The 22,998-nt window shown below is 42.4% G+C and overlaps 1 protein-coding gene and 1 non-coding gene across 3 annotated transcripts in view; both read left to right on the forward strand.

The window, feature by feature from the left end:
* Positions 1 to 22,998, forward strand: part of SGPP2 (sphingosine-1-phosphate phosphatase 2) — a 135,161-nt gene that overhangs the window by 52,743 nt on the left and 59,420 nt on the right. The gene's annotated exons all lie outside the window — the stretch shown is intronic.
* LOC112636770 lies at positions 21,874 to 21,978 on the forward strand. Its single transcript, XR_003122246.1, has one exon. It is a non-coding gene; the product is annotated as a U6 spliceosomal RNA (small nuclear RNA).

Raw genomic sequence — 22,998 nt, forward strand, 5'->3', positions numbered from 1 at the left:
AATGAGTTCTGATTTTGTGACTCATTGAAGGAGATGGTAGACATTTGGAAGGCAGCAAGGCATACGCAAGATATGCAAGATATGTAGGTTTGGTATCAGAGAGACCTGAGCTCAGGTACAGTCCAGGCCCCATCTGTGTGCCCTTGCTCTGAGCCTTACCTTCCTCATTTGTAAAATTGTGTGAATAATGTGCCTCCCCAGAATCATCGTGGGAATATCTCGAGTGTACACGGAGCTCTAGGCCTGGCATGTGGAGGACTCTGCAGGTCGCTATTTGAGCATGATAACGCATAGTGACTAGTGCATGAAGGTGAAGGAGTCTTGAAGATCAACCAATTCTAAGGTCGAAGGTTATTTAGCTGGTGGAGGGAACTTCCAGACAAGACTGTTTCCCCGACTCAAGATTCTGCACTAGAAATAGAGGTTCCGAAGCACTTGGTTGGGTATAAAAGAGAAGATTTCAGCAAGTGACTTTCCTATGGTGGGCTTTATGTTTTCTCATTTGTGGAGCAAGTAGAGTGGACTTGATCAGGGCTCATAAATTCGAATGTTCTCAGGGGCAGGGGACAGAAATAAAGCAGCAATGTCCTGGGTCAGGGTGAGGGGTGGCAAGGGCGCAGTATCCACACAAACCCTTCGCCACGTGGTGACAGAGGGACTAGGGAGCAACTGCCCCTGGCTCCACGTGGGACTCCCCATCCCTGTCTCCCCATAGCCCTCTTTTGAAATCTAGCTTCTGTCTAAAAGTATAATGTGAGAGTCTGCAAAAGCATAGGCATCTTGCAAATCATAAAGAGAACATTAGTCCAGTTGTCCCTCCTGTTTCTGAGGCCACTTCTGTGTCCATGGAGCAGGCAGGATGGGGGCAGGAGAGAGAGAATGGGAGTGGTCCTTCTGTTCTTAAGATCTGAAAGCCCGTGGAAAACCCATGGGCTTGAGTATCTTTCCCACTGTCATTTATTTTCTAAGATGTGCGTGTGTGTGCGTGTGTAAGGTATAAGTGTGTATATATATGTATGTGTGTGTATATAGGTGTGTATATGTGTGTATATACGTATACAGGTGTGTATATATGTGTATGTGTGTATATAGATGTGTGTATATCGGTGTGTGTATATAGGTGTGTGTATATGTGTATGTGTGTATATAGGTGTGTATATATGTGTATGTGTGTATATGTGTGTGTGTGCATAGGTGCATATATGTTTATGTATATAGGTGTATGTGTGTATAGGTATGTATATGTGTGTATATAGGTATGTGTATATATATGTGTTTATGTGTGTGTATGTATATAGGTGTGTATATGTGTGTATAAATGTATATAGGTGTGTATGTGTGTATAGGTGTGTGTGTATATATATGTGTGTTTATGTGCATGTATGTATATAGGTGTGTATATGTGTGTGTATAGATGTGTATATGTGTGTGTATACGTGTGTATATATGTGTGTAGGTATGTATATATGTGTGAATGTATGTATATAGGTGTGTATATGTGTCAGTGTATGTATACAGGTGTATATATGTGTGTGTGTGTGTGTGTGTGTGTTCTAAATCCCAAAACCTTAATAATGGTTGAGTGGGGCAGACGATGAGAAGTACATTACACAGGAATACCTTATAATGTGTTTGATCCGCTCATGGCCAATTATCTCCCCCACTGAGGGCGGAAAACTTTCCCTGAGAGCTGGGAAGACCTCTAGACTCTATAGAAGGCTGTGGTTAGGGGACTGTCTGGTTGCCATTATTGGTGGTTATTTTATGCTTTGTATTCCTCATTTCAAAGTGTCAGAGTGCCTGTTTGAGGCAAAATGACAAGCTTTTGTCATAGAGTGAGGCAAATAAAATCTTTGCCCGAGAAAGGAAGAAATAACCTCTGAATCTGCAGTTTGTCCTGAGGTTTGGCCACCTGTTTCTTGACTTTTTAAAATGGCCTGGTTCACCAGTCCCCCTGTGCTGAGAGTTCTGTAGTTATTCTGTGTGGTCATTGTAAGGCAGTGTGAGAAGCCTAATGTAGTGTGAGAAGCAGTGTGAGAAGCTGAGGTAGTGTGTGCATTCCTGCCAGTGCCTGGGATGAGAGTGGAAGTCATTCCAAGGGGAGAGAGGAAGAGAGGAAGGGAGGGAGGGGGAGAGGGAGGTGCAGGTGTGCTTGCGTGTGTGCATCTGTGTGTGTGTGCATGTATTTGTGTGTGCGTGTGTATGTAGGCGTGTTAGGATTAGGGGTGCTCTCTGATGGGCTACAGAGACAATAATGAGAGATACTTGGTTTGGCTCCAGAGTTGAAGGTAGACGAAAGGAAGAAAGGAAGGGCAAGTCCCTTAAGTGAGGGCGAGGTTGGGAGCCTGGGGTGGATTAGGGTTAGGTTCTGGTACTTGGGCCAGCCAGGGCAATCAACTTCCTGCTGAGGCAGTCTTTCTTCAGTAAAGGATATCCCTATATTAGTGGCTGCTTCTTCAAAGGGGTAGGGATTAAGAACTGTTAATTACATAAGGGACAGAGCTGGAAGTCTTGTATTGAACATCTTATCTCACCCAAAACTCATTGGAAGCCAGCTTTGTTCAGGATTGCCAAAGCTTGCCACATTTTATATTAATTTGGGAATTGTCACTGGATGAAGCCCCTACAGGTTTTATTGCTTTTAAAGATCTTTTGTTACATTAAGGGTAACTCACACTGTCTGAAGTAGCTCAGCAGAATTTATGCTTGTATCAAGTTCTCTCTCTTCACAATTATAATTAGTCCTCACCTGTATTGTACATCTTCTGTTGCTTTTATAGGCATCTATGTTCATTATCTTATTTGAGCTTCATAACAATGGGCAGTATCATTTTCTAAATTGGAATAGTAATATTTCAAATATTGATAAGCCATACCCTATATTGAACATGTAGTATGTATGCCATTCACTGTCAGAGTGCTTTACATGTTTTACTTCACTTAATCCTACCAGCAATCCTGAGAAATAGTTATCACCAACCCACTTTACAGATCCTGAAACTGAAATACAGAAAGGTTAAATAACTTGCCCAAGATCACACTGGATTAAGTGGCAAGGTGGATTTGATCCTGCGCCCAGACCTTGTCTACCAGGGGAAGCTGCCATGGTTGTTTCTTAGAAGAACACAGCTAAGTGGCATAAGGAGCACAATATTTTTTTAAAGATGCTAAAACTGGGGCTTCAAGCATGAAAATGATTTGCCCATAGTTTTCTTCTATTGCATATTTATTTTGGTTTGTGTTCCATTTCTGTCCTTATGGCATTTATTAACCGTGTACTCTACTTAACTGTTTCTTATCTACCCTTCTTAACCCATTTATAACTAGTGTTCCTTTATTGGAATGCAAAGCTTGTGGGAGTTATTTATATCCTAGCGCTCAAGGTCATCGCCAAGGTCTGATTTTTCACACACAAAAATTTGCAACCTCCAGCATAAGTGGGTTAACAAACCTCAACAAACCCCACAGTATGGGATAAGCTTTGGTTAAATTAGCTGAAACACATCAATCAATTCACTATTTCTCTCCTTTGTCCTGTATCAAGGTTTTTAACCTATCTTTGGGCTCAAAAGAATTTTAGACATTTGGCCAAAAAAGATAGCAAATGGATTTTCTTATTAGGATGCTTATAAAGAGATATTGAGGATGATGTTTCAGAAGATGAGTCACTGCCCCATGGCGTGATTATCTAATCTCTTCACTTTCATTCTGGCATGGTGACAGATCTAACAAAAAATAGAAGCTTTAAAGTTATATTTCTGTATCTTTAAAAGGTTAGAGGCAACTTCATTGAACTTGGGTGGTGGTTAGTTTTGTAACATGAAGCAAAATCTCACTTTTTTGCTAAATTCCTCATTTTGTGAAATAGCAATGCAAACATTGATACCACAACTGATCCTGGGAGTTTGAAAGCCTCATTTTCTCTGTTCTTACGATACTTTACACAGATGTTTCTTTCCACGGATATTTCATGGCATTCATAATGAGAGGTAGAAAAACACAAGATAAACAGGTAAAAATTGAAAGTAAGGGGAGCACAGATACAAAAGAAGATGAAAGCCCAGACTAAAGTGAAATGTGGCATGCTGGTTCAAAGGTGAGCCGCAGATTCATATTTGAGCTTTGTCTTGACCAACCAAAATGAAGTTACGCTATCCACTAGGAAATCATAAGCCTATTTCTAAGAGAGCAAACCTTTTCCTGACTCATGAAATTGATAGAATTGTCAGGGCTAGTGATACATGTTGCTTAATTATTTTCTCAGAAGTATCTGGTGTCAGTACCCGCTTATCATCTGTGTGAGAGTACTCATTCTGACTCCTTTTCCTGAACTTTCTGTGTTCTCATTTTTAAATCATTGCTAATTTAGCCAAAGAAAAATGGCATTTCCATGCATATATTCATTGCAGCACTATTCACAATAGCAAAGTCATGGAATTAACCTAAATGCCCATCAATAAGAGAACGGATAAAGAAAATGTGGTACATATGCAGCCACAAAAAGGAATGAGATCATGTCCTTTGCCAGGGCATGGATGGAGTTGGAAACCATTATCCTCAGCAAACAATCACAGGAACAGAAAACCAAACCGCATGTTCTCACTTATAAGTGCAACTGATTGATGAGAACACATGGACACATGAGGGGGAACAACACACACTGGGCACCTGTTGGGGGGTTGGGAGGAGGGAGAGCATCAGGAATAATAGCTAATGGATATGGGGCTTAATACCTAGGTGATGGGATGATCTGTGCAACAAACCACAATGGCACATGTCTACCTGTGTAACAAACCTGCACGTCCTGCACGTGTACCCTGACCTTAAAATAAAAATTGAACAAAAAAAAAAAAGAAAGAAAAATGGTATCTCAGTTAACTTCCAGTTCATATATAATTAGTGAAGATGAAAACATTTTTCATACTTTTATTAATCATTTGTATTAACTTGTATGAATTGTCAGTCTGCCTTGTGAGTATTTTTTTTAAAGGGGCTTTCATTTTTTTATTGATTTCCATCAGTTGTTAACATAGAATGATACTGAATTTTCTGTGTCTCAGAGGCAGTGTATCTTTATATGTAAGATGTTTAGAATTCTGTTCAAGACTTTGAGAAGTGGTATTTAATTCTATGGTATCATCCATAGTGACCTAGGAAAATCCTTTAAAATGGAATTTGAATGCTTTTATACTGAGTGCTCACTTTAGTCACAGACCTCACCACTCCCTATTGTCTTACCCTTTATGACCTCCCTGGTCCTTTAAAGGCCATTTAATTTGGGACTCCTGTCCTCGGGCACTTCATGTTTCTGGCATGTAGTTTCCCTGGCATAAAAGAACTTACTCGGGGGGTGACCAGACCTTAGAAAACCTGGTACACACTGCCTGGACTCCAACAAAGTTAAAATTTGTTTTTGAGTTTCTTCTTGCTTTTTCCCCCCATTTGTAAGATTTATTTTTTCACCTAACATCAAAAGACATATTTCCCACCATTCTAACATAGCACGGTTATTTTTAAGTAAGTGTTATCGTAACCGAACTGTTACTATGGCTTTTTTGATTATGTTGAAGCTCTGATTGTCCCTAACAGTTTCCGGACAGGGTTAATCTCTCTTCTAATAATTATTGGCTTTTGATCATCTCCCAGATTGGAAGCAAGGAGTATCTGTGTGAGAAGAGAGTGGGGCTGCTTCTACTTCACCAGCAGCTTTGAGGTTTGGTCAGAAGGTTCTGGTCCAACAATACCATGAAAGGAGCACCAGGCTGATGCAACATAAGTAATGTTTCTTAGCTTCCGGAAACAGAGACCCACTCAAACTAGCTCAGGAAAGTAGGAATTTGTTGTAAGGTGATGGAAAATCTAAGAACCAGAAGCTCACAGGAACAAATGCTAGTGAATAGTTTGGTTGTCTGCTATAATTCAACTGTGATTTTCCTGATATCTTTTTCTTTATCTCCTGCTGTTGGCTGCTAACTTTCTCAACTGTCTTTTATTTGATTGATTGATCGATTGATTGGAGACAGGGTCTTCCTCTTGTACCTAGGCTTGAGTATAGTGGCATAATCGTAGCTCACTGCAGCCTCAAACTCCTTGGCTCAAGTGATCCTCCCACCTCAGCCTCCCAAGTAGCTGGAGCTACAGGCATGTAGCAGCACACCTGGCTTAGTTGGGGTCTCACTATGTTGACCAGACTGGTCTCGAACTCTTGACCTCAAGCAATCCTTCCACCTTGGCCTCTCAAAGTGCTGGAGTTATAGACATGGGCCACCATTGGCCCCTCAACTGTCTTTCAGTTCAGATTTTCAAGATAGCCAGACACAGCCCCTGGTGTAGCCTGGTGGCAAAAATCCATCCATCTCTGACCAATGCATAGATTGGCTGTACTTGGTCCAAACAGCTGAATTGGGTGCGGATGGACAATTAACTAGGGCCGCAGAGCCATAGGCCAGGTTCTGGAACATCAGGAGACCTGGACTGCAATCCTAGTAGTGCAACCTTGTTCAAGAACTTGGAGATTCTGCCCTGCAGATTTCCTAGCTTCAAAGTGAAAGGACCCAGCTAGAGGATCCTTGGAGGCTTGTGATATTATGATTCTTCATTATATGTTTGCTATGTGACACTTAAAGCAGTTCATCCATGGTATAGAGGAAAACGGAAAAGAAGGAAAGTTGGGCGAAACAACCTTTAAAAAAGTAGAATAGAAGGTATTTCATCCTTGTGCAAACTGAATGCTAATGTGACTTTACCTACTTTGTCTTGTGTTCTGAATCGCCTCAGTATGAGACAGTATGCTTGAAAAGGATATCAAATCCATTGCTAAATAATTGTTAGCTTGCTTGCTGTTTTGTATTCAACACGACTGAAGAAATGCTTTAAAGGACAAATGCATAATTAACTTGGCAAATATAAATTTCCATTTTTTTGTAGAGCCAAAGTCCTGATGGTAAGGAAGCCTTAAAAGTCGAAGATTCCTCTTAGCAGGTTCTTCTGTTCCTATCCTTCTAAGACAAATTATGTTAAAGAGCTCAAGTTTAAAATGGTGGTTTTTCCCTATCTTACACATTCTGATGATTAGCAGCTAGCTAGCTGATACTTACAGTAAAAACTACACTGAAAATTTACATTTAAATTGGACATACTATTTAGATAGCATTTAATTGCTATAGAGTTTAGGGTATTATTTTATGCAACAGTCATAAATTGGTTTAGGAGTAAACGTTTTGTGATAGTGTGTCAAAATGGACTAGTGTGTTTTGGGATGTGGGCAGGCTGCCATCTGGCTGTCTCATAAGGGAGTCTGTCACCTGGTTAAAGACAAGAGGAAAAAAGCCTGTCCCATCCCTATAATTCACAATCCCTAGACTGGGGTCAATCTTAGTGCCAAAAGATGACTTTAAATGTGATTATCTCTTAATCCTCAGTTTAAATCACTACCCCTTCACTTCAAAAGATTGCCCTGCTTGTTAAGTTGGTTCTTGCTTGAGATTAATGAGTCTTTAAAAGTATTCAACAATGGCCAGATTGTCACCCTCACTAACTTGTATTGAGTGGAATAGAATTAGGCGTCAGAGATTCTGCCTAGTCCCTCTGAAGTGGAATCTGTAATTTAGCCTTAGTTAAATATTAAGTAAATGCCTCTAGGGGGTTTATTATAAAAACTGCATTGGTTTGGTTTTGAAACACAATAAGGAAAAGTTTTGGTTTTAGTGTAGATTTTAAAAAAAAGAAAAAGCCCTTAAAACTGCACTTGTGGTGAACAAATAAATTTAGATCTCTCTAATTATCAACCATCATTACCAGAAAAATGATTCTCTTTTTTATGATGATGACTGGAAAATGTGCCCACATTCTTCCCTCCCTGTCTCCTTCCTTCCTGCTGCTCCTTCCCCACAGCCACTAAGACTGCAGTGCCGTTGGTGGAGTAGAATTGTTGCTGTCCCAGATACAGCCCATTGTTCCCCTCGCCCCCGGTACCATTTCTGATGCTTCACTTACTGTATCGTGTGGATGGGTGATGGCTTGAAAGCTTTGTCAGGTAGAAAATTGTTTGGATCATCAGGATCCTGGAGGCAGGAAATGTTTAAAGATGAAATTGAGTTGGATCTGCTAAAATGATGCAAAGAACTAAACACTTCATACAGAGTTTTATTGTGGAGTTAATCCTTCTTCCCTCCTTTTGGTCTTATGCTAGCTGTTAATGTCTTACCGAGAAAAAACAAATAGTCATTGCCAAGTTACATGTAGACGCCAAACCAAGGAGCATCCTGATAAGGCAGAGGGTAAGGAACTCGGTTTCTCTCTTGCTGTGGCTAAACCTGATTCCTCCTCCACTGCCTGCAGGCAAATTGGTCCCTATAGAGACTTCTTTACAAAGGCACCGTTCAGACTAGATTTTGTTCCAGGTTCTCTCCTACTCATTTGTAAAACAAGAGGAAAGATAATGAACCAATTTGTACACGATGGAGGCCTTTCAGATAAAACTTTCAAACAAAATCTTAATTTTCTCTCTTTTTTAAACCAGTCAATTCCGTTTGCAAAGCTACCATCTTGAATGGATGTGGTTCTCATGTTTACTGCCCCTCTGCTACATGTACGAGTACTTTACACACAAGAACCTCATGTTGCAGATGAGTACAACTGAAGTCCAAAGAGATGAAGTGGCTTGCTCTAAGGGACACAACCAGTAAACAGAATAGGTAGTGTTCATTCTTGGCGCTGTCTCTAAACCCCATCCGTTCTTTTCCACTGCGCCATGTTGCCTTAGATGGCGAAACTTTACTCTTCTCCCCAGTCCAGTTATTCAGAAATGTGCTTTGCCTATTTGGTTGGAAAGGCTCTGTTTAGCATCACAGTCTCATTTGCAAGTGCCTGTATCTACAGCAGCCATATGTCAGATTTTCTAGATATTTTCCTTCCAGTTCTCCATGCCTTGGTCCTGGTACATCCCCTTCCCTCCCCTGCATTTGTCAGACTGTGTGTCCCAGATTTTTCACACGTACTCGAAAGGCCAGAGCGTCACAGGGACCTAGCAGGGCGGAGAAGGACTTTGGTACTTTTGTTTCAGAGCTGGAGGCCTGCAGAGGGCTGCCTGCAGATCCTGTGGGCTTGTCATTCCTGGGCTCATGTTCGACTTCTTTATCCTATTCTGCAAAGCAGCCAAGTGGAAAAGAAGGAGGGAAAGAGGGGGCCCTTTGTTCCTGTTGGGAGCTAGGGATTTGACCTAAGGGGACTGGGTATTTTTCTTGTCAATTCCTCCCCCCACACCAATTTCCTAGGCTCCTTGCCTCTGCCTGCCTTCATCTTCCCCACACCCCATGCCTGTCCAGCTCCCGTGTGAGTGACAAGGAACCTCCAACTCCTCACGAGCTCTCCCGTCACATTTGAGGATTAGGAAGTGTTCCCCATGCTGGGAAGGGGAAGGAGAAGCTTTCCTTGGTTAAGTGCTCTATCTGTTCACAGCTAAAGAGGCCACAGTTTATTTTGGCCTCTGGGATTTTTCTGAAAGCTTGAGAACTGCAAAACAAATGCAGCCTTTAACTTAACTGCTGTTACCGCTTCTCTTCCCTCTCCTTTCACCAGCACAGGGTGGGGCTTCCCAGGGAGCCCTCGCTAGTTAGAGGGCCCAGTCTCAGGGAAATGGCCTTGACCTCCGTTCCTCTCTTGTGGGTTTGGCTGCCACAGATGCCTCTCAGGCTCTTTTGGTGTAGTGGCCTCGATGGGTTGTACGGTGGCAGGGAGGTGCTGTGTTTGCTATGTGGAAGCTGGGCCTTAGCCAGCAGAGGCTACCTCTGGGAAACTGAGGCTTTCTGAATTTGACTCCGTGGGTGCCAGCTCCTCTCTCTGGACATCTGCCCTCCCCCAGCATTCCTGACCATCTCCTGGTGCCTGAGGCCCTGGCCCCAGTGGTCTCCTTGCTTGCCTACCCTTGTTTTTATTATTATTATCATCTTCGTTATCATTATTGTTATTATTCCATCCTCTGTGAGGTGGAATAAAGGGTCTTGAATAAATAATTTGCAAAGAGCCACAATATGACTGCTTATGAATAAATAACATTATAGAATTTGTAAACATGAGCCACATGTGTCTGTGTGGCCATAGTTTGGCTATTCCTTCAATGAGTATGGACTATTTGCCAGCTTTCAAGATATTCACTCTCTGTGTGGCAAGGGCCATCATTTACAAGTCATGATTATGTGCTAGATGCAGGGCTGTGGCCTTTATAAATATTCTTTAGTGAAGTGTAGGCACTACTATTATGACTCTCATTTTAAGGTGAGGAAACAATGTGAGAAGGCCAGCCAAGCTGACATGGCCAGAGGTGTAGATCCTGGATTTGAACCAGTAACTATCTGATTCCAGAATCCTGGCCATGAACTTCTGTGCTCTAACCTTTTCCCTTAATTATGGTATATATTAAGGCTTTTTTTTTGTCTGTATTAAACATGTTCCAATAAATTTCATTTTTCATTTTGCAAGTAGTAAGCCACATTAAACATTTTAAATTTTAAAAAATTAAAAATGTTTTTCTTAAATCCTACTGTTTGTTGATTTGAGAGTAATTCACCTTTTCCTTCCATCTGTCTGTCTGTCCTTTGTTGTGTTTGATCGCAGCATACAGTTTAGATCGTGCTTAGGATAAGTGGTTTGATGTAAGATTAGAAATGACTTAGAGCTCATGATGAATGTGTGAGAAACGGGATGAACATTGGAGAAGACTCACGAGTTTTTTCACCTAAAAGGAATGATGGAATCTAAGGATAGTTTGATCCTCTAAAGAATTAGGAGACCTGGTTTATAATCCAAGTGAAAATTGCTCAGCCTCTATTTATTTTACCTAGCCTATGTTTTTCTAGTAAGGTAGAATGAGAACTCCACTGGGAGGACATAGCCAGGTTGGGATGCGCTGAGAGCCCGCTGAATGTTACAAGTGTGCAATGAATTGTAGTTCAGCCTTTACTAATAACTAAGAAATTGACATTTCTCTGGGCCTCAGTTCAACCATCTGTGAAATGTGAAGTTGAACAAAATGATCACAAGGACCCTCTCATTTGGAAGGTTTTATGATGATAAAAATACTGGTGGTGATGCATCTTACAGGATATTTAGTCTTTTTCATCATACGCCATGGCTTCAACCATGCATCTGCCGTATGTTGTGCGAAACCCCTGTTAACCTCCATAGAGAAGACACCAGGTTCAAGAGACCAAAGAAGAAACCCGGAGTGAGCAAACAAGACATGGGATTTTATTAGGGGCTTGCCTAGGAGAGACAGTCCAGCGGCAGTGCGCTGGCAACATATTCCTCTTCCTCCAGTCCAGTGGTGGCAGGCTGGACAACATAACCGTGCAACCCAGTGGTGGTGGGCTGGACAGAAAATCTGCAACCACTTGCAAATAGCATACAGTTTATACAGCATTTCATTTAACACCCACCTCCCTCCCACCAATAAAGAAGAGCTCCGCTTGGCAACCTTCATTTAACACTACTCAGGGCCTCAATCCTGGAGTGCGGCTCAGATGTTTATCATAGAGAATAAACTAATCTGCACATTGGCCCCTCCTGAATTCCCTAGCTCAGAACATGCATTCAGGTGCATCTGCCTTACAGGGTCATTCTAAATGTGTGCTTAAATTATTGCTATCAGTTGCGTTTACCTTGCACCCTGTAAAATCTCTCCTGGGTGACCTCCACACAACTGACAGGGTTGGTTTCTACCAATTTTCTTGTGGTCCCCCATGATAGGGAGAGGACACAATTGTTAATGATCCTCTGTGAGAGGGGTCCTTAGGGACAGGGGTCCCCTAACCTGGGCCATGGACTGGTACCGTAGCCTGTTAGGAACCAGGTCACACAGCAGGAGGTGAGCAGCGGGTGAGCGAGCATTACTGCCTGAGCTCCATTTCCTGTCAAATCAGCAGTGGTATTAGATTCTCATAGGAGCACGGACCCTATTGTGAACTGTGCATGCAAGGGATCAAGGCTGTGCACTCCTTATGAGACTCTAACTGATGTCTGATGATCTGAGGTGGAACAGTTTTATCCTAAAAGCATCTTCCCCCAGCCCCTATCTGCAGAAAAATTGTCTTCCACAAAACTGGTCCCTAGTGCTAAATAGGCTGGGGACTGCTGCTTATGGAGATACTGGTTGAACCTATCCTAAGTTTGAGTCACTAGGAATCATGTGGCCTTACAAATACAAGCCCAAAGGATATGGAATTCCATGTGAGTTCAGGGCTCCCCTAGTCCAGGCAAAAAGGCATAAAGAACATCAAACATACAAGTCTTACTCTCAGCTTTGGGGTGTGTGGGTGTGTGTGTGTGTGTGTGTGTGTGTGTACGAACATAGACACACATATAAATTCATTGTTTGCATTGCATATACTCAGATTTAACTAGAAACAGATGTTAGGTTTTTGTTCCTTTTAAAATTAGATTTCTTCTTGCATTCATAGACACTGAAATCAGAGAGGGGGAAAATGTTTTGTTCAATTTGAAAATGCTTTTTGAATACATAGCAATTTGACTCTGGGGGTTGGGGAATGACATTCTGAAGGTTTTCCAAAAAACTGTAACTTGGAAATTAGCAAGTTGTGAGCAGCAGTAAGCTGGCTTCCTTTTAAATTAACACTGGTGAAACAAAGGCTAAATCAGTAAAATAAGAGAGCTGATTTATTTTATTAGGCCATAATTGAGGATCTAGACAAAGGAGAACATTAAACCTTGCATTTACTACAAATTCTATAAGTAATTGCACACCTGTAGCACTACAGCCAGCAGGATGAGCCCATCCAAGCCAGCCCTCAAGGGTTTCTTAAACAAATTCTGCAAAATAAATAGAAGTTGAACAATTTTCAATGTTTGTCTACATAACTGGAAAAAAATATTTAGCGTGAAGGAATAGACACAAGGTGATGGACTAAAAGTCTCCATTTCTTCTGTAGCCAGCAAGGACTATACGTTGGCTGTTAATTAGAATGTATTAAGAAAAAAAAAGATCAGGGCTCATTGACTTGGGTAAGCATTTTAAACAAGCTAAAGGTTGTTTCAGGCCTTTGTCTTTTTGGAGGCTGAAATTAGAAATTTAAACCTAAATTTATACCATGGAAAGCTTTTAGAATGTGTGTTAGAGACTGAGCTTTTTTAAAAAAAAAAAAAAAAAGTCTTCTAATCTACAAAGGATGGTTGACTATTTGTCCTACAGGGCAATCAAAAGGGCGTGTCTTTAACACCAAAAGGATGAAATTATTAAAACTCTGTGGGCTGGGTGTGGTGGCTCACACCTGTAATCCCAGCACTTTGGGAAGCCGAAGCAGGTGGATCATCTGAGGTCAGGAGTTCAAGACCAGCCTGACCAACCTGGACAAACCCCATCTCTACTAAAAATACAAAATTACCCGGGCATGGTGGCGCATGCCTGTAATCCCAGCTACTCAGAAGGCTGAGGCAGGAGAATCACTTGAACCCGGGAGGCGAAGTTTGCGGTGAGCCGAGATCATGCCATTGCACTCCAGCCTGGGCAACAAGAGCGAAAGTCTGTCTCAAAAAAAAATAAATAAAATAAAAAATAAAACTCTGTGAAAGCCTGAATTGCAGAAAATCAGGTGCCTTTGTTTAAAACATTTCGGCTACCTAAAAGGATGCATTTAAGGGTGTGTTCATCTATATCTAGCCCTTGCGGATGTTAATTTTGAGTAAGTTACCACATTCATGAGAAACATATTTTTATAAATTTTTATACAGGAGATAAAAAACCACCTAGAACCTTTTTAGTATGTCACCTTTAAGATTAAAATATAAAGAACTGTGCATGGGATGGACCCTGGTTCAGGAAATATACTTGGTAAGTGGAACAGGGGTTTTCTGAGTGAGATCATCCTAAAAGCTAAGGGGAACAGGCACTCAAATCAAAACCCAGGCAATGACTAATACTCTTATGGAGTCACTTGGACATTTACCAGCCTTTGCAACCCAAAATTCCAAGATTATATACATTTATTGTTTTGAGTTCTTTTTGAGACAGAGTCTTGGTCTGTTGCCCAGGCTGGAGTGTGGTGGTACAATCACAGCTCACTCAAGCCTAGACTTCTGGAGTTAAGTGATCCTCCAACCTCAGTCTACCAAGTAGCTGGGACCACAGGCACCAGCCAACACACCTGGCTAATATTTTTTTTGTTTGCTTTTTTTAAGGCAAGGTCTCACTATGTTACCCAGGCTGGTCTCTAACTCCTGGGTTTAAGCGATCCTTTCATCTTGGCCTCCCAAAGTCCTGGGATTACAGGGATGAGCCATTGCACCCAGCAGTTATGTGCATTTGAACAGTAGAGGTTGATATGAGTGGGAAGACAGGCATGAGCCATAGTAACCTTTTTAAAGGCATCTCATAAAACAGCTTCTGAGTCTTTTATTCTTATAGATTCATCAAGCCTATGTCTCCACTTGTAGTTTTTTGGTTTGGGGGTCTTGTAACCCTGAGCATAATTCATTAGTTATCTATAGCAACACTTTCTTCCTAAACTGTGTCTGGGTGTGCCACTAAGTCTGTAAAACATGTAAAAGAAGATTTTAATGTGCTTGCCCAGTAAGATGATATGATTGTACTCCAGTAATAATTGTCTCATGCCAGCTCTTCACCCCTAGAAACCATGAGTCAGTTATTATTTCTAAAAATAATGTTTAAGATGGCATAGCACTTCCAAATGCATTTTTTTTTTTTTGAGATGGAGTCTCACTCTGTCACCCAGGCTCGTGTGCAGTGCTGCAATCATAGGTCACTGCAGCCTCAAACTCCTGAACTCAAGAAATCCCCCTGCCTCAGCTTCCTGAGCAGCTGGGACTACAGATAGGCACCACCATGCCTGGCTAAGTTTTTAATTTTTTGTAAAGACAGGGTTCATTTTCACACTACTATAAAGATACTACCTGAGGCTGGGTAATTTATAAACAAAGGACATTCAATTGACCCACAGTTCTGCATGACTGGGGAGGCAAAACTCATAATCATGGCAGAAGGGGAAGTAGGCACATCTTACATGGTAGCAGGCAAGAGAGAGTGAGCAAGAGCAGAGGAAACTGCCTTATAAAACCATCAGATATCATGAGAACTCACTATCACAAGAACAGCAAGGGGGGAACCTCCCCCATGATCCAATCACCTCCCACCTGGTCCTTCCCTCGACAGGTGCAGATTGTGGGGGTTACCATTTGAGATGAGAGTTGAGTGGGGACACAGAGCTAAACCATATTATTCTGCCCCAGCCCCTCCCAAATCTCACGTCCTCCCATTTCAACACACAATCATGCCTTCCCAACAGTCCCCCAAAGTCTTAACTCATTTCAGTATTAATAAAAAAAATCCACAGTCCAAAGTCTCATCTGAGACAAGGCAAGTCCCTTCCACTTATCAACCAGTAAAATCAAAAACAAGTTACTTCCTTCCAAGATACAATGGGGATACAGGCATTGGGTAAATACATTCATTCCAAATGGGAGAAATTGGCCAAAACAAAGGCTACAGACCCCATGCAAGTCTAAAATCCAGCAGGGCAATCATTAAATCTTAAAAGCTTCAAAATGATCTCCTTTGACTCCATTTCTCACATTGTAAGAGTGCACTCCCACAGCCTTGGGCAGCTCCTTCATGTGCTGGCATTGAGTGCCTGTGGCTTTTTCAGACACACAATGCAAGCTGTCAGTGGATCTACCATTCTGGGGCCTGGAGGACAGTAGCCCTCTTCTCCTAGACTCATTAGGCAGTGCCCCAATGGGGACTCTGTGTGAAGGCTCCAGCCCCACATTTCCTTTCCCCATGGCCCTAACAGAGGTTCTCCATGAGGTCTCCACCCCTGCAGCAAATTTCTGCCTGGACATCCAGGCGGTTCCATACATCCTCTAAAATCTAGATGACTGTTCCCAAACCGCAGTTCTTGACTTCTGTGTACCCACGGGCCCAGCACCACATGGAAGCCACCAAGGCTTGGGGTTTGCACCCTCTGAGGCAATGGCCTGAACTGTACCTTGGCCCCCTTTAGCCACAGCTGGAGCTGAAGCAGCTGGGACACAGGGCACCAAGTCCTGAGGTTGCATAGAGCAGGGAGGCCCTGGATCCTGCCCACTAAACCATTTTTTCCTCCTAGGCCTCTGGACCTGTGATGGGTGGCCCAGATCTCTGACATGCCCTAGAGACATTTTCCCTGTTGTCTTGGCAATCAGAATTTGACTTCTTGTTACTTATGCAAATTTCTGCAGCCAGCTTGAATTTTTCCCCAGAAAATGGGTTTTCCTTTCCTATGGCATCATCAGGCTACAAATTTTCCAAACTTTTATGCTCTGTTTCCCTTTTAAATGTAAGTTCCAATTTCAGATAATCTCTCTCATGTTCAAAGTTCCACAGATCTCTTGGGCAGGGGCAAAATGCCACCAGTCTCTTTGTTTAAAGCATAGCAAGAGTGACCTTTGCTCTAGTTACCAGGATATTCCTCATCTCCATAGGAACCACCTCAGCCTGAACTTCATTGTCCATATTACTATCAGCATTCTGGTCAAAACCATTCAACAACTCTTTAGGAAGTTCCAAATTTTCCTTCATCTACCTGTCATCTTCTGAGCCCTCCAAACAGTTTCAACTGTTGCCCATTATCCAGTTCCAAAGTCTCTTCCACATTTCCAAGTATCTTTGTAGCAGTGCCTCACTACTTTGGTACCAATTTACTGTATTAGTCCATTTTCACACTGCTATGAAGATACTACCCAAGACTGGGTAATTTATAAACAAAGGAGGTTCAATTGACCCACAGTTCTGCATGGCTGGGAAGGCCCCAGGAAACTCACAGTCATGGCGGGAAGGGAAGAGGCGTGCCTTACATGGTGGCAGGTGAAAGAGAGGAAGCAAGAGCAGGGAAAACTGCCTTATAAAACCGTTGGATCTCATTAGAACTCACTATCATGAGAACAGCATGGGGGAAACTGCCCCCGTGATCCAATTACTTCCCACCTGGGCCCACCTTCCATATGTGTGAATTACAGGAATTACCATCCAAGATGAGATTTGAATGAGGACAAAGGGGCCAAACCATATCACAAGGTCTCACTTTGTTGCCAAGGCTGGTCTCTCACTCCTAGGCTACAGCAGTCCTCTCGCCTTGGCCTCCCAAGGTGCTGAGATTATAGCCATGAGCCACCACACTCAGCCCAAATGTATTCTTAACTAAGTCTAACATTAATTTTGTAAAGCATTAATATCTACATTTATGTATGATGAAACTGACGGTGAGACATTAATAACATCAGAGCTCATTCTCAAGCCAGCCCTCTTTTTACTTCATGGTACTGTTAGGCCTAAAATAAATGATCTCTTTGAAGTGTTACATAACATTTATAGGAGGCTATTGGTTTGGCCCAACAGACCAAACCAAAATGGAGTCACTCATGCTAAAGTTCCACATCACCAAATCGAGGCTCATCTGTTGATCTGACCTTCTGAGAAATCAGGAGGATGAGAGAGAGAATAGCCATAAAGGCCAGTCTCAATGGGCAAGATAATTAATTTCCCTCTGTTTTAATCCTTATAGAAAAGCAACCTGATGTCAACTAATCAGTTATTTTTCTATTGTTCTATTTCCCTATTCCCACCTTTCAAGGAAAGTAACTTCAAAACTACCAAACTGCTTTTTGTTCCCTGTTTTGGCTTTCCTCAGCCGTTCCCTGTCTGTAAAACCAGCCTCCTCTGCTGAACCCATTGGGACACTCCTTCTATTTCATGGAATGAAGTGTTGCCCAATTCTAGAATCGCAAATGAAGCCAATTAAGATTTTCAAAGGATCCCAGCTGCACTGAGCACTGGGAAGAAAAAAGATTTTTAAAAAAATCTTTAAGCTAAATTTGTGGTAATTTTGTCTTTTGACAGGAGGAAATGAAGAGTTTTGGAAAGGGCCCAAAAGGCTGGACTGTAGGCGGTAGAGATACAGAGAATGTTCACGAATGAGCAAATGTACTCCTTATGAAATTTCAGAGAAATGGGTAATGAGACTGACTAGTCAGGGAAATGCTGGGAGGAGGCAGCGGTGGTCTCCCAAGTCACCTTGCCAGCCCACGGCTGCCCAACTTGCACTTGTGTCTTCACTGAATAACTACGTGTTCATATGAGATGTGCCAAGGGCGCCAGTTTGGCCCTGCGTGTGCAATTCCATGACTGTCACCAAGTGGTGACTGTGGTCCACAGTCACATACATGTCCAAAATCTTGGTGTGAGGCTTTCTGTAAGGGGAGTTAACCGAGAGCGTACATTTACCTCCAAAACAATTGTATAACTAGTCACTGTAAGATATATGGGGCCGATGAGAGCAGGATTTAAACATTTGCCAAAGACTGTATCTCTCTTTTTTCTCCCTTTTCATTTTAAAAAGAAGTTTGTGTTTTCATCTGTGCTAGAAGTCCTGGCCTTGGCTAGCATCAGTCTCTCAGAAAGTTCCTGGAGGCTTTTCTTTAACTTTCCCTTTAAACATAAGAGTTGCTGAGGCAGGAGAATGGATTGAACCCAGGAGGCGGAGGTAGCAGTGAGCAGAGATCACGCCACTGCACTCCAGCCTAGGCGACAGAGCAAGACTCTGTCTCAAAAAAAAAAAAAAAAAAAAATGTTGCTGATGGTTTGAGAACCTGAAGGAGTTTGCTAATGTCAGAGTGTCAGAGCTTACTTTAAATTATTTGCACCTCACCAGGCATAGTGGCTCATTCCTGTAATCCCAGCACCTTGGGAGGCTGAGGTGGGAGGATTACTTGAGACCAGGAGTTTGAGACCAGCCTGGGCAACAAAGTGAGTCCCTATCTCAACAAAGATTTAAAAAATTAGTCAGGTGTGGTGGCATGTGCCTGTGGGCCCAGCTACTCAGGGGCTGAGGTGGGAGGATCACCTGAGCGCAGAAGGTTGAAGCTGCAGTGAGCCATTTTCATGCCACTGTACTCCAGCCTGGAAAACAGCGCAAGGCTCCCTCTCAAAAAAATAAAAATTAAAAAAAAATCTATTTGCACCAAAGTCCTTTTATATTCAATTTTCTCCTGCAAATGAAAAACTGGTTAGAGAATATCCTCAAGATCTCCTGGCTTAAAAATGAGAGGAAGAAAAATGGCCTTGTTGAATTATACTTGAGCTCTCTATGCTGCTAGAAAACAGAAACCATGAAGATAATCGTCCCACCCTTTTTTGTGTTCCAGGAAAGGATTTACTACAAGGAACCTCCCTTCTCCCTGTGGCTTAGATAAGACCCACAGATGCCTCTCTTGTTTATTAGTGACAAGGCCAGACACGGATTCCAAATTCCCATTCTTTGGCTCAAAATGATTAGCTGAACTCTGTCCCCCGCTCAGTCTGGACAAAATACCTGCCACCTTGACTTGACCAAACTAAGTTTCTCACCATCTGTAGACCCCTGAACTTTGACCCACCCTCACCACACAGCCCCTTCTGAGAATAGGCTGACGTCAGGGTACACATGGTTTTACTATCCTGACCCACCCTCACCTTCCATTTCACTTCCCCACATCCAGTTCTCCTGAGCCTTGTTCATTCTTCTCTAAGTAATAGAAAAGCCCGTTCCTCCTTTACACTCGAGACACTTGCAGATCTCTTGGTCTCCATGTCATAGAGTGTCCCCACTCCCTTCATGCAAGAATCCTTTCGAACGACATCTCTCCTTACCTAAATCCAGATTTGCTTTTTATTTGATAAAGATAATAAATAAAGAAGGGTTCCACCCTACAGTACCTGTGCCTGCCTGCGGAGATGTCTCTTAACACAGGGCTACGTGAAACAAAGATGTAAAACAGTTTCCGTCCATGAGGACTTCACTTCTCAGATTGAGACGCTTTCCAAAGCGGTAAGAAGAGTCTTATTCTCCAGGGAGCCAGGGTTGTTGCATTGATTCTTTTAATAAAGGCGTCCCTCGTCCGGACACTGGTAATTTTGTATTCCGAACATTTCTGGAAACATTCCCTCCGTTTAGGCCTGCACCATCTTTATTTTGCACGATCGCAGTAGATGTTCTCATCAGTGTCCCTCGAGCTATTCTTATATCCTCAAATCCATCCTCCCCACAGCATTTAGTGATCTATCTCAAATGCAAATACGAACTTTTAAAAACATGTAATGTCTAAGCACCTTAAACTTACCTACAAGGCCTCTCACAGTCAGACTTCTGCCTCAATTTCCACCTCTAGCCCTTTCCCCTGTCTGTTCTTGTCTCTGGTGAGACCCCCCACCATCCCTTACATATCCAACAGGTACATATTCTACTTTGTGCTCCTTTCCTGGTGTTCCTCTGCCTTTCATGCTCTCACCATTCCTGCCTGCTACCCCCTTTACTCCTGCTAAGTCTCAGTGCAGGTATCATCTCTAGAAAAGCCACTCTGCCTCCTGTATCTGTATTCCCTCTCAGTTGGTTTCTTCTTGCTTCTTGAACCTAGCATCTGGCAGCAATTCAATAAATAAATATTGGGTAACATAAATAAAGGCTATTTCTACAAAGGTGATTTAAGAGATGTCCCCTATAGAAGCACCCATGTATAGAGGTCATTGCAGTTCAGGATGGTAAAGATACATGGAGAACATCTGTACAGTACTACAGTAGCATCCTAGAGGTGTTTTTAAAATGGAATTGTTTCCGTCTTAATGGAATGGCTCCCCATTAGCCCTGATGGAAAGTTGGGAAACAAATTTGGCCAAGGTTCTCTCAAGGTGTTTGCAGGATGAAAATAGAAATTCTACACATTCCTGAACTGTTCAGGAGTCTTTCAACCAGAAACCAACTTTTATTTGCTTTTTAAAAACAGCATCAGATCTCTTCTCTCTCTCTCTCTTTTTTTTTTTTTTTTTTTTGAGACGGAGTCTTGCTCTGTCACCCAGGCTGGAGTGCAATGGTGCAATAATTTGTCTCACTGCAAGCTCCACCTCCTGGGGTCAGGTGATTGTCTGATTCTTCTGCCTCAGCCTCCTGAGTAGCTGGGACTATGGGTGTATGTCACCAAGCCCAACTAATTTTTGTATTTTTAGTAGAGACAGGGTTTCACTATGTTGGCCAGGTTGGTCTCGAACTCCTGACTTCAAGTGATCTGCCCACCTTGGCCTCCCAAAGCACTGGGATTACAGGCGTGAGCCACCGCACCTGGCAAGTCTCTTTCTTAACCTTATAATTGGTGAACAACAACCTTTAAATGTATTTAGTCATTTGTTCATTTAAAAACACTTGGCAAGGGCCTACTATGTGCTAAATATTATGCCAAGTGGTATGGATTAAGCAATGTACAAGACAGACTCCATCCTGCTCTGGGGTTCACATGTAGGCAAAACAGACAGTAACAAGTAATCAATACAGGAATTAAATATTGTACAATTACTGTTTAGGACATTATCAGGGAAGAGCAGAAACCTACTTTAGAGAAGGTGGTTGGGGAAGGGCACTTTGTGCCAGTTTCCTTGAACTTAAGTCTTGACGGATGAGGAGCCAGCCTCATGAGGCCCTGGGGCAGAGAGTCCCAGGCCAAGAAAATCTCAAAGCAGGAGAAAGCTTATCCTGTAGAGGAGTAAGAGAAGGTAATATGACTCAGCAAAGGTAGAAATGACTTTCTTCTAGAAGCTACCAGGAGAACACAGGCTCCTGGGTTGCTTCACATAGGACCCCTTCTCAGTCGCCTTTTGCAGTTGCAGAGAGTGTAGCCCCTTTGGGAGACCTGAGTTCAGCGTTGCCTCAACCGTCAACTCACCCTGAGATCATGGATTGTCACTTCACTGATTGAGACTTGGGTTCTCTCATATGTAATAAGCAGAGGTTGGATGAGGGCCTCTCAACTCTGTATACTATGATGCTATTAACATTAATCACTATGCTCATTTCAGCAGCACATATACTAAAAATTGGAATGATACAGAGATTACCAGGGCTCCTCGACAAGGATGACACGTCAATTCATGGAGCATTCCATATTTTTTCATGGCAGCCAATATATCTGGGACATTTGGAGAAGCCAGTATGGTCTCCCGGCCCAAAGAAAACATTAATTACTAAAGGATCACTGAATCTCAACAGGCATCATTCATTCATTCATTAAAAAAAGAATGAATTTTTTTTTCAACAAAAAAATTTTGAGCACTTAAACAGACAGATACTATTCCAGACTCTGGGCCACACGAAGGCAGAGCATCCACTCAGGGTGAAGATGAGGTTGATAAAATAAAAATATGTAGTCTAAATACAGGCAAGGTATAAAGTTGTATGAAGAAATAGGGTATGAGGAGAGAGTGACAAGAGGCATGCCACGTTAAGTAAGGTGGTCAGAGAAGGCCTTTCAGAGGAGATGGGTACAGGACTGACTTTACTTAAAATTTACTTATAACTCCTATTTAAATTGTTTATGGTGAGTCTAGAATGTTTGAAATGTATCATCATCCTTTCCAGTTGATTTCTGTGTTCATATGGAAACCAGTGTTTCTCAGAAGTCTAAATACTCCAGCAAGCACTCCTTCTGAGAAGATAGCTAAATTTTAAAAAGTACAAAGTCATCTTTGAATTGGTCTTTTCATCTTTAAAACAAAACATGTGCTCTAATTCAAATCTGGTAAGACATTTCATCAAACACGGGTTCTGTAAAGAGACTTCCATTGTCAGCATTGCTGAACCTCAGCCTTACAGCGGAAAGTGGGCATTGCACAGAGGAGGGATGTGCCTGTTTGCCCTGAAGGCAGATTCTGACAGGCTCCAGCCAAGCCTTTCTCATTAAAAAGGGTCATGGGGAGGTTGCATGAAGGTTTGAGAGGTGTTGGTGTGATCAACCGCCCCTCCTAATGGAGCAGAGTTAATCACTCACTGGCCAACTGGAAAATCAATGGCTCCCTGCTTTCTCTCCTACACTTTTCCTGTGCTCGGCCAGCCTGCTGCCCTGCTCCCTGCAGTGAACTGGCGTCAGGCAGAGGACTCCAGGATTCTTCTCCCCTCCTACTCAAAGACTGGC

The sequence above is a fragment of the Theropithecus gelada genome, chromosome 12, assembly GCF_003255815.1.
Source record: "Theropithecus gelada isolate Dixy chromosome 12, Tgel_1.0, whole genome shotgun sequence".
In the NCBI taxonomy this organism is placed as follows: Eukaryota; Metazoa; Chordata; class Mammalia; order Primates; family Cercopithecidae; genus Theropithecus; species Theropithecus gelada.